Here is a 12,625-nt window from a genome sequence, read left to right as displayed (position 1 = left end):
TTGGTGTAAATTGAGGCCACGGATTACAGCTGGTGATGCGTGAAATTCTGTGATACAGCAATTTTGTATGAAATTATGCTGGTATTAAGACTATGTGAACAGATTCTCCTTTAAGGAACAAGGATAAGTGTATTTTCCCTTTGAGTCCAGTACTCATATCTAGGCTACCCCCTCCCCTTTTTCCTTGGTTCTTTTCTATTTTAATTGTTACCTTTACCGCATTTTTTCCTTTTCAGTGTTATAATTAGTTTTAGTGTGTTTTTTAAGCTTATTTTTTTATTTTTCTTTATGAAGGTGATTGGACTGGAAGTGTCCTCGGATGATGAGATTGGTTCAGTGTCACTTTTGGACGAAGAAACTCCAGAAAGGAATCATCCACCTAGTCATTCTTTAACCATAGATATTCCTGAAAGGAGCTGCGATCATTCAGACTTCCTGTAAGCCTTTTTCCTTTCTCCTTATCTTATCCATTTAAATATAAAAAAGATAGAATGTTGCACTTCCGTTTATTCAATATTTATAGGTGTCCGCGGTAAGGTGAAAGTTTTAAATATTAAAGAACGGATTTCTTCCCTTAGATAGATCCAAAGAAAAAAAACAACCAAACTTGAGAATATTGCACTTATGACAACATAAAATGGCACTAGCTGGAATCATTTCGAAATGCATTTAATATTAGTACCACAATAGTTATAGCGTACAAAGCAAAAAAAAAAAAAATGGAGAGCTTTAGGTTTTTGTTGGAAACCATATATGGTGGCGGTGGCGCCCATATATTTTACGAGCAACCCCTTCGTATAAAAGAGATGGTGATAGAAACTTGGGAGAAAATCTGTCGATTGGAACTGGAAATAGCAAGTTATAAAAATTTTTTTTTAAAGTAAACAAAAATTTGAGGGTAATTAGCACTCTTTACTTCTCAACACTGATTTAAATTAAAATTAAATTGTCCAAGTATAATTAAAGGGGTCAATAAACACGACTTCAGGGACGACGCCCCCCACAGCCATTGAGACAGATTGTAAATAGTTTAACTTTTTCAGTTTTCGCATATAGTTTCAATTTTTATAAGGGGGTATATATTGGGAAAAGGGGGATGCTGAGAAAAAGGAATGATATGTAAGTTCTCATATCCCCTCAACCCAAAATCAAATAAAAATTGAAAGGATAATTTAGGAATAGTTCCACTTTTGGTTTGATCTCTTTCTCGTATATTTTTGTTGCTTTTACGGGTATTTGAATTTTGCAACTTCAAAGTATTTCCTTCAAAATATTTCTAATTATCGTCCAAGTACACATTTGACGGCAAATACTTCGTTTTAAATCTAGATATTAAAAATAATGCAGCATATTGTATAATTTAATCTTTCAGGTACTGGTTGCTTCAGGAACCAGGACCAATCAAATAAATGATAAATCATGTTCAAAATGTAATTGATTAACATATTTATTTCTAAATGACTCTTAATATATAATGATTAAATTGTGACAGTAAAACTATATTAAAAACCGCAGATACTTGCCCACATTTCATACCTCAAAGCTCAACCACACAACACATTTGCTTTTTCTTATCACGTGTGTGATTTACTTGATGGACATTCGAGCACTTGAGAGAATTCCTTCTAATAAAAATCCCGTTTGAAGGGTTTCTCACATGTATGTACTATTTATTTGTTTATGCTTGTTCAAGTGGACCACTTGATAAAAGCATTTCTTACACACATCACATTTAAACGGTATTTCCCCTGTGTGCGTTCTTTGATGTTGAATCAAATTGCCGTCATCAGAAAAGCATTTGTTACATACATCACGGTTTTCACCTGTATGCAGTTTTTATGCTTGTTTAAATGGTAAGATCGAGAAAAGCATGTTACATGCATTACATTTAAGGGGTTTTTCACCCGTGTGTACTCTCTGGTAATCCAATTGTGAGATCGAGAAAACCATTTGTTATATGCATCACATTGAAAGGATTTTTCGCCGGTATGTACTTTCTGGTCTTTAATCAAATCGCCGTATTCCGAAAAGCATTTGTTACAAACATCACATTTAAACAGTTTTTCACCTGTTTGTACTTTCTGGTGGTTAATCAAATGGTTTGATTGGGAAATGCCTTTTTTACACAGATCACATTTGAACGGTTTTTCATCTGTATGTACTCTCTCGTCCTTAATCAAATCACAAGATTGAGAAGAGCGTTTGCTATATGCATTGCATTTAAATGGCTTCGCACCTCTGTGCATTCTTTGGTGGACAATCAACTCGCTTGATGTCGGAAAGCATTTGCTATATGCATTGCATTTGAATGATTTTTCACTGATGGCAGCTGCTACCTTTTCTATAACCTTCACTCAGCTTTTTCAGCACAACGATTGGTTTTGGGCCAAAGATTGTATGTTACTTAATCCATAAGATCTGTCCAAGGTAGAGCGTCTCCTCTCTACAGAAAAGAAACTATTTTATTACAATTAAATAAAAATAAGAAAAGAGGCAGTGTAAAAATTATAAATGTAAACGTGAGATTTCAACAACTATTCCCTAATTGGGATCTATTTTACTTAATAGTTGTAGATTAAATAAGAAAAAAAAGAAAAATAATACCATCATATTAGTTACATTTCACACAGTAAGTAGAGTTGAATTAAAAGAAAAATCTTCGGGATCACACTTGAAACTTCAAAGAGTCATACAGTGTTGTATAAAAAAAAATATTATATGCTTCAATTGGTATTGCCAAGTTAATATCTTCTTCTATCCTTTAGTCCTAGTTTAATTTATATTAACTTTAAAATTAGTTTGTTCTGAAATGAGCGAAAAGTGAACTTAATATACAAAGAATGCCCCGCTACTCCCTTTTATGTTGCTTTTGGAATAGACCTGGGTTTTAAGGGAAAATGTATTCAGCTTTCTATTCAGCAAACAAAAAATATTTCATGGGCAGCACAGTAGTGTTGCTCATGAAAAGAGCCGTCACAGTGTGTTGTTCTTTTTTCACCAAGGCACTTATTGAAGTAAATACTGGGAAAACATCAGACGGGGGCTCATTCTATCGGAAATTTAAACTTTGAGTGTTCTTTTTAAGAGTCAGAGGTGATTTGAACACAATCAGCCCTCCTCTCCCAGAACTTTTTTCCCGAGACCTTCTATTTAAATTTTGAAACAGGCATCTTGTTTAGCATATTTGAAAGCCCCAATAAGCATGTTTCTGGGAATTGCACCCTCCCCCCCCCCCCCACAGTCTTTTGGACAAAATTGCTCTGATCGTGTTCGATTTAATATAGTTGTTTATTTTTTTGAAGACTTTTTTTGTGGAAAGAACATTTTTCAAACTAATTCATAATAAACAGCATTCCTCTGTTGAATGTAGATACTACATATTATTCTGAATCAGGGTCAATTTCGACCACCGTATATAAATAATGTAATATATTATATTTATATACAGTGATTTCTACTAAACTAAATATTAGTGTCCACTTTGGCAACTAAATTAAAAACAGAGAACTCATCCCAACGATAAGATGAAACATTTTCAACGCATTCTAAGGAAAACCAGCAATGGATTAACAGATGTCATCATTAGGATCACAAGCATTAAATACATTAGAAACACTCGAAAACCAAGAATCAACTTCAAATTTTTACTAAAATTATCATTTATTACTGTAATTAATTAAAAAACTTTTCCTACAAAATAAGTTTTCAAAGAAAAGTAAAGAACTCCATTCAACAAAAGATGAGTAAAAATAAAATCAAATAATCTACCAAGCGTGAAACTACCACAAATCAGCATTAATAAATAAATAAAAATCAAACTTAACAGAAATCACAATAAATAACCGAGTCAAACTCAAAACAAGGAGAAATTAACATGAGTAGGGCTCAAAACCCCTATGTATTCCCTAAGCCAGGACATAATATGCAGTTTACTGAAAAAATATAAATGTTTTACTTTTATAACTTTAATAAATCAAATAATATTAACATTTTGATTACTAAATATCAGCATATGTATATTAAACTGACAATGCTCATTCATTAGTATTTTCTTCAGTAAAGTGCAAATTGTTCTGGCCTTGGGAAGGCATAGGGGGTTTTGAATCCTACTCATAAAATTTCTGCTCGTTTTGAGTTTGACTCGGTTATTTATTGTAATTTCTGTCCAGTTTGTGTTTCATTCATTTATCAGTGCTGATTTGTGGTTGTTTCACACCTGGTGGATTGTTTGATTTTATTTTTGCTCATTCTGTACTTTTCTTTGAAAAACTTATTTTGTGGAAAAAGTTTGTTAATTAATTTCTGTTCGTTTTATACTAACATAGCCTTTTCAGAGAAATAGAAAATAATTCTTTAAATATTTTCGTCTTTTTTAAGATTGTATGTTTTGCCGTGCTGTTTGTATGGTGGCTAAAAATTTTGAAGCCTGTTTTGAAGTTTTTACGACAACGCCTTCTATAAAACCTTATATGCCCCCAGGGGATAACTTTAAACTCTTGCCCTGAGGGTTGTGGGGAGTGTCCTCCTCAAAAAAATATTTTCTATCTGGAAATCAACTATGCTGAACAAAATGGATATCTCAAAATTTTGGTTTGATGTGTTTGGGGTAATCTTGGGCGCGAAGGGGGGGGGGCTAGTTGCCCTCCAATCATTTTCGACTATTAAATAGGGCACTAGCCACTCCAATTTCCAATAGAATGAACCCTTTTCGAAGTTTCTACAACAACTCCTCCGATACGAAGTGCCCGGGTATGGAGAAAAAAAGCAAATCATTAACGACCATGTGGCTGTAACCGCCTTTTCGTTTTATTCCGCACTTCGTTTGAAGGGTAGTGCAAAGGGTGACACTGGCTAGCGGATTGCGCTTTTCCATCTTATTAGATTTTAAGAGACTAAAGAGTCTTTCTGCTACAACATTTGAAAATGGCAATGAGAAGAAAAATTTGACAGCTTTCAAAACTTTTCCCAAGTTCTTGCGTCCAGTAAGCGTTTTTACACTTGCGACATGTTTCCAGAACACATCTGGGTTAACACTTTTGCAGTCCATGTCATATGGTGGGCAATCTAAAGCAAATTCTCGCCACTATCTTTTATTGCTTGCTTTGTTCCATGAAGGAAGTCCAAAGGATGTGAAAAAAGGTTGCTGGGTTTTAGCTTCTCCTGAAAGAGCAAAGACGGATTCACATACACAACAAACTTGTATATTTCACCTTCAAACGCGAATCTTTTCTGAATTTGCGCTAGTGCTACTTTGTAGAATGCTCTGGCCTTACTTTTGACTTTCTCGCTGCTTTCTGTGAATTGGGGATCAGAAATCAAATCCGAAAGGCGGCTTTTGGCGTTCAAACCAAGATACTTCTGGTCAAGCCTAAGGTAATTATCTTCCCTGACCACGTCTAAATCCTTGAGGTTTTTTGGTTCCGAAAGTAGGAAGCAGCAAGGAAATTCATGCAAAATGTTTTCACTACAGATTCCACTTGTTTTTGCAACTTGAAAAAAGGCACCTCACCCTGAAAAAGTGTATTGAATTCATTAAGTATTCCAAGAGCGTATTCTACACTCTATCCGTACCTTCTGATAGGGATTTCTTAGCGTTGATAAAACCTGGTTGTTACCATGCAGCGGGTCTTCAACTGCTAATTCCGTCCAGGAAAGTGTCAAGGCATTCCATTACTTCATAGGGCCTATTACAGTTTGTTTAAAAGAGAGCCATCGTGTAGGATTGAGAGCAACAAACTTTCTTTCAGGAACTGGGGTTAATATTTGAAATTGCTTTTATGCATGTATTCGCTTGGCACTGTGCCTAAAATGGGAAGTTACAGTTCGACAAAGATCCTCTAAGTTCTTTAGGTGGCTTTTTGCAGCCATATTCAGCTCACAAATGCGAAAGATGGCACGAGCACTTCACTATCACAATCCAAGGATACTTGGCTGTGATGAACGTTAGTTGTGTTTGCACAAAAGCGGACCCAGTTCCGTAAGTCAACGTCATCCTTTTCCAGCACTAGCAAACATTGGCTTAGTTTGTCAAATACTGTCTTCCCTGAAGTGTGACCCAAGTGCGTGACGTACCACGTTTGTCACATTCTGTTTGCCCAGAGTATGCCAACTCAGTAGGTCTGGCCCTAGTAGTGACTTTGCTAACTTTGTGAAGTCGTTGCATAGGCTCTAAAGCAAATCAAACACTAGAAAGCATGCAATTTTGCTTTCAATCTCCGACAAACGATCTTCAATTGATTTGTCCTGGAAGTGAGATCTTGCACATAACATAGTTTGTGCTGAGATCCAGGCTGTCTAACTAGCAAGGTGTGCTGACATTGTGGCATGCTTCCGCAAGGCTGCCTTACCCTTAGAGCATCTCAATTCTTTCTTGCAGCAAATACAGTCTGCCATATCTGAAAAAAACATACCAGCAGTATTTCTACCTTGTCTAATCCAGCTGCTGAATTTTGTACTGCTCCCCCATTGTTTTCAGTAATTCTGAACATATATCTTGCTCTTTAGCTTTGATCTGACTGAGTTTTTCAAGCTTTTTAAATTATTCTTTGAGTCCATGCAGTACTCACTGCTATAAACTTAGGAATATTCCAAAGAATGTTAAAACTAACAGAAGAGTTACATAAAACTCACAGAAGAGTTACATTTTCAAAAGTTTTGAACATACGATTGCTGACATACATTGATTATCTGTCAATTTGTTCTTATATTTTCACACGAAGAATTATAGTTGATTTAAGCTCACTCCAGTATTTATTATAATTTTGTCCCTTAAATGTTCCTTAAAGGTGTGCTCTAGGAATTTAACCAAATTTGAATAAATTAGTAAATCTTTAAAGCCGTCATTACCAGGTCAGCAGAGATATGCTAATTTTTTTAAGAGTCCAGTTTAAATTCGATGGACTTGGGAATTTTAAGTTTAAAAAGCGATAAACTTGAGTTAGAATATTAGGTGAATAACATTAAATAATAAAACATCTGGAAAATATATCTTGACGAGAGTATCTTGGTGTATCTTGGTGTAAATTGAGGCCACGGTTTACAGCTGGTGATGCGTGAAATTCTGTGATACAGCAATTTTTTTATGAAATTATGCTGGCATTAAGACTATATGAACAGATTCTCCTTTAAGGAACAAGGATAAGTGTATTTTCCCTTCGAGTCCAGTATTCATATGTAGGCTACCCCCTCCCCTTTTTCCTTGGTTTTCTCCTATTTTTAATTGTTACTTTTACCTCATTTTCACCTAATTTTTTTCCTTTTAAGTGTTTATAATTAGTTTTAGTTTGTTTTTTAAGCTTATTTTTATTTTTCTTTATGAAGGTGATTGGACTGGAAGTGTCCTCGGATGATGAGATTGGTTCAGTGTCACTTTTGGACGAAGAAACTCCAGAAAAGAATCATCCACCTAGTCTTTCTTTAACCATAGATATTCCTGAAAGGAGCTGCGATCATTCAGACTTCCTGTAAGCCTTTTTCCTTTCTCCTGGTCTTATCCATTTAAATATAAAAAAAGGTAGAATGTTGCACTTTCGTTTATTCAATATTTATAGGTGTCCGCGGTAAGGTGAAAGTGTTAAATGTTAAAGAACGGATTTCTTCCCTTAGATAGATCCAAAGAAAAAAACCAAACTTGAGAATATTGCACGTACGTCAACATAAAATGGCACTAGCTGGAATCATTTCGAAATGACTTTAATATTAGTACCACAATAGTTATAGCGTACAAAGCAAAAAAAAAAAAAATGGAGAGCTTTAGGTTTTTGTTGGAAACCATAGATGGTGGCGGTGGCGCCCATATATTTTACGAGCAACCCCTTCGTATAAAAGAGATGGTGATAGAAACTTGGGAGAAAATCAGTCGATTGGAACTGGAAATAGCAAGTTATAAATTTTTTTTTAAAATAAACAAAAATTTGAGGGTAATTAGCACTATTCACTTCTCAACAATGATTCAAATTAAAATTAAATAATTGTCCAAGTATAATTAAAGGGGTCAATAAACACGACTTCAGGGACGACGCCCCCCACAGCCATTGAGACAGATTGTAAATAGTTTAACTTTTTCAGTTTTCGCATATAGTTTCAATTATTCTAAGGGGGTATATATTGGGAAAAGGTGGATGCTGGTAAAAAGGAATGATATGTAAGTTCTCATATCCCCTCTACCCAAATTCAAATAAAAATTGAAAGGATAATTTGGGAATAGTTTCACTTTTGGTTTGATCTCTTTCTCGTATATTTTTGTTGCTTTTACGAGTATTTGGATTTTGCACCTTCTAAGTATTTTCTTCAAAATATTTCTAATTATCATCCAAGTACACATTTGACGGCAAATACTTCGTTTTAAATTTAGATATTAAAAATAATACAGCGTGTTGTATAATTTAATCTTTCAGGTACTGGTTGCTTCAGGAACCAGGACCAATCAAATAAATGATAAATCATGTTCAAAATGTAATTGATTAACATATTTATTTCTAAATGACTCTTAATATATAATGATTAAATTTGGACAGTAAAACTATAATAAAAACCGCAGATACTTGCCCACATTTCATACCTCAAAGCTTTAACCACACAACACACCTCAAAATTTGCTTTTTCTTATCACGTGTGTGATTTACTTGATGGACATTCGAGCACTTGAGAGAATTCCTTCTAATGAATATCCCGTTTGAAGGGTTTCTCACCTGTATGTACTATGTAGTTGTTAATGCTTGTTCAAATGGACCACTTGATAAAAGCATTTCTTACACACATCACATTTAAACGGTATTTCCCCTGTGTGCGTTCTTTGATGTTGAATCAAATTGCCGTCATCAGAAAAGCATTTGTTACATACATCACGGTTTTCACCTGTATGTAGTTTTTTATGCTTGTTAAAATGGTGAGATAAAGAAAAGCATTTGTTACAAACATCACATTTGAACAGTTTTTCCCCTGTTTGTACTTTCTGGTGGTTAATCAAATGGTTTGATTGGGAAAAGCCTTGTTTAAACAGATCACATTTGAACGGTTTTTCATCTGTATGTACTCTCTCGTCCTTAATCAAATCACAAGATTGAGAAGAGCGTTTGCTACATACATTGCATTTAAATGGCTTCGTACCTGTGTGCATTCTTTGGTGGACAATCAATTCGCTTGATTTCGGAAAGCATTTGCTATATGCATTACATTTGAATGATTTTTCACTGATGGCAGCTGCTACCTTTTCTATAACCTTCTCTCAGCTTTTTCAGCACAACGATTGGTTTTGGGCCAAAGATTGTATGTTACTTAATCCATCAGATCTGTCCAAGGTACAGCGTCTCCTCTATACAGAAAAGAAACTGATTTATCACAATTAAATAAAATTAAGAAAAGAGACAGTATAACAATTATAAATGTAAACGTGAGATTTGAACAACTATTCCCTAATTGGGATCTATTTTACCTAATAGTTGTACATTAAATAAGAAAAAAAAGAAAAATAATACCATCATATTAGTTACATTTCACATAGTAAGTTGAGTTGAATTAGAAGAAAAATCTTCGCGATCACACTTGAAACTTCAAAGAGTCATACAGTGTTGTATAAAAAAAAATATTATATGCTTCAATTGGTATTGCCAAGTTAATATCTTCTTCTATCCTGTAGTCCTAGTTTAATTTATATTAACTTTAAAATTAGTTTGTTCTGAAATGAGCGAAAAGTGAACTTAATATACAAAGAATGCCCCGCTACTCCCTTTTATGTTGCTTTTGGAATAGACCTGGGTTTTAAGTGAAAATGTATTCAGCTTTCTATTCAGCAAACAAAAAATATTTCATGGGCAGCACAGTAGTGTTGCTCATGAAAAGAGCCGTCACAGTGTGTTGTTCTTTTTTCACCAAGGCACTTATTGAAGTAAATACTGGGAAAACATCAGACGGGGGCTCATTCTATCGGAAATTTAAACTTTGAGTGTTCTTTTTAAGAGTCAGAGGTGATTTGAACACAATCAGCCCTCCTCTCCCAGAACTTTTTTCCCGAGACCTTCTATTTAAATTTTGAAACAGGCATCTTGTTTAGCATATTTGAAAGCCCCAATAAGCATGTTTATGGGAATTGCACCCTCCCCCCCCCCACAGTCTTTTGGACAAAATTGCTCTGATCGTGTTCGATTTAATATAGTTGTTTATTTTTTTGAAGACTTTTTTTGTGGAAAGAACATTTTTCAAACTAATTCATAATAAACAGCATTCCTCTGTTGAATGTAGATACTACATATTATTCTGAATCAGGGTCAATTTCGACCACCGTATATAAATAATGTAATATATTATATTTATATACAGTGATTTCTACTAAACTAAATATTAGTGTCCACTTTGGCAACTAAATTAAAAACAGAGAACTCATCCCAACGATAAGATGAAACATTTTCAACGCATTCTAAGGAAAACCAGCAATGGATTAACAGATGTCATCATTAGGATCACAAGCATTAAATACATTAGAAACACTCGAAAACCAAGAATCAACTTCAAATTTTTACTAAAATTATCATTTATTACTGTAATTAATTAAAAAACTTTTCCTACAAAATAAGTTTTCAAAGAAAAGTAAAGAACTCCATTCAACAAAAGATGAGTAAAAATAAAATCAAATAATCTACCAAGCGTGAAACTACCACAAATCAGCATTAATAAATAAATAAAAATCAAACCGAACAGAAATTACAATAAATAACCGAGTCAAACTCAAAACAAGGAGAAATTAACATGAGTAGGGCTCAAAACCCCTATGTATTCCCTAAGCCAGGACATAATATGCAGTTTACTGAAAAAATATAAATGTTTTACTTTTATAACTTTAATAAATCAAATAATATTAACATTTTGATTGCTAAATATCAGCATATGTATATTAAACTGACAATGCTCATTCATTAGTATTTACTTCAGTAAAGTGCAAATTGTTCTGGCCTTGGGAAGGCATAGGAGGTTTTGAATCCTACTCATAAAATTTCTGCTCGTTTTGAGTTTGACTCGGTTATTTATTGTAATTTCTGTCCGGTTTGTGTTTCATTCATTTTTCAGTGCTGATTTGTGGTTGTTTCACGCCTGGTAGATTGTTTGATTTTATTTTTGCTCATTCTGTACTTTTCTTTGAAAACCTTATTTTGTGGAAAAAGTTTGTTAATTAATTTCTGTTCGTTTTATACTAACATAGCCTTTTCAGAGAAATAGAAAATAATTCTTTAAATATTTTCGTCTTTTTTAAGATTTTATGTTTTGCCGTGCTGTTTGTATGGTGGAGAAAAATTTTGGAGCCTGTTTTGAAGTTTCTACGACAACGCCTTCTATTAAACCTTATATGCCCCCAGGGGATAACTTTAAACTCTTGCCCTGAGGGTTGTGGGGAGTGTCCTCCTCAAAAAAATACTTTCTATCTGGAAATCAACAATGCTGAACAAAGTGGATATCTCAAAATTTTGATTTGATGTGTTTGGGGTAATCTTGGGCACGAAGGGGGGGGGGGGGCTAGTTGCCCTCCAATCATTTTCGACTATTAAATAGGGCAAGATAGTTCTGGTCAAGCCTAAGGTAATTATCTTCCCTGACCACGTCTACATCCTTGAGGTTTTTTTGGTTCCGAAAGTAGGAAGCAGCAAGGAAATTCATGCAAAATGTTTTCACTACAGATTCCACTTGTTTTTGCAACTTGAAAAAAGGCACCTCACCCTGAAAAAGTGTATTGAATTCATTAAGTATTCCAAGAGCGTATTCTACACTCTATCCGTACCTTCTGATAGGGATTTCTTAGCGTTGATAAAACCTGGTTGTTACCATGCAGCGGGTCTTCAACTGCTAATTCCGTCCAGGAAAGTGTCAAGGCATTCCATTACTTCATAGGGCCTATTACAATTTGTTTAAAAGAGAGCCATCGTGTAGGATTGAGAGCAACAAACTTTCTTTCAGGAACTGGGGTTAATATTTGAAATTGCTTTTATGCATGTATTCGCTTGGCACTGTGCCTAAAATGGAAAGTTACAGTTCGACAAAGATCCTCTAAGTTCTTTAGGTGGCTTTTTGCAGCCATATTCAGCTCACAAATGCGAAAGATGGCACGAGCACTTCACTATCACAATCCAAGGATACTTGGCTGTGATGAACATTAGTTGTGTTTGCACAAAAGCGGACCCAGTTCCGTAAGTCAACGTCATCCTTTTCCAGCACTAGCAAACATTGGCTTAGTTTGTCAAATACTGTCTTCCCTGAAGTGTGACCCAAGTGCGTGACGCACCACGTTTGTCACATTCTGTTTGCCCAGAGTATGCCTACTCAGTAGGTCTGGCCCTAGTAGTGACTTTGCTAACTTTGTGAAGTCGTTGCATAGGCTCTAAAGCAAATCAAACACTAGAAAGCATGCAATTTTGCTTTCAATCTCCGACAAACGATCTTCAATTGATTTGTCCTGGAAGTGAGATCTTGCACATAACATAGTTTGTGCTGAGATCCAGGCTGTCTAACTAGCAAGGTGTGCTGACATTGTGGCATGCTTCCGCAAGGCTGCCTTACCCTTAGAGCATCTCAATTCTTTCTTGCAGCAAATACAGTCTGCCATATCTGAAAAAAACATACCAGCAGTTTTCTACCTTGT

At 34.9% G+C, this 12,625-nt stretch overlaps 1 protein-coding gene across 1 annotated transcript in view; it reads left to right on the top strand.

The window, feature by feature from the left end:
* The first annotated feature begins 299 nt into the window (after nt 1–299).
* LOC148947612 (uncharacterized) overlaps nt 300–12,625 on the top strand; it is a 103,994-nt gene continuing 91,668 nt past the window's right edge. The window contains exons 1-2 of the mRNA XM_089095952.1: nt 300–437; nt 7,321–7,463. The gene's annotated coding sequence lies outside the window, so the exon portion shown is untranslated. The remainder of the gene's footprint in view (nt 438–7,320; nt 7,464–12,625) is intronic.

The sequence above is a fragment of the Artemia sp. Qi Xiang Cuo genome, chromosome 10 (genome assembly GCF_049724085.1).
Source record: "Artemia sp. Qi Xiang Cuo chromosome 10, ASM4972408v1, whole genome shotgun sequence".
Classification (NCBI taxonomy): domain Eukaryota; kingdom Metazoa; phylum Arthropoda; class Branchiopoda; order Anostraca; family Artemiidae; genus Artemia; species Artemia sp. Qi Xiang Cuo.
Note: the sequence above shows the minus strand (reverse complement) of the source record. Positions and strands in the feature narration are given on the sequence as shown.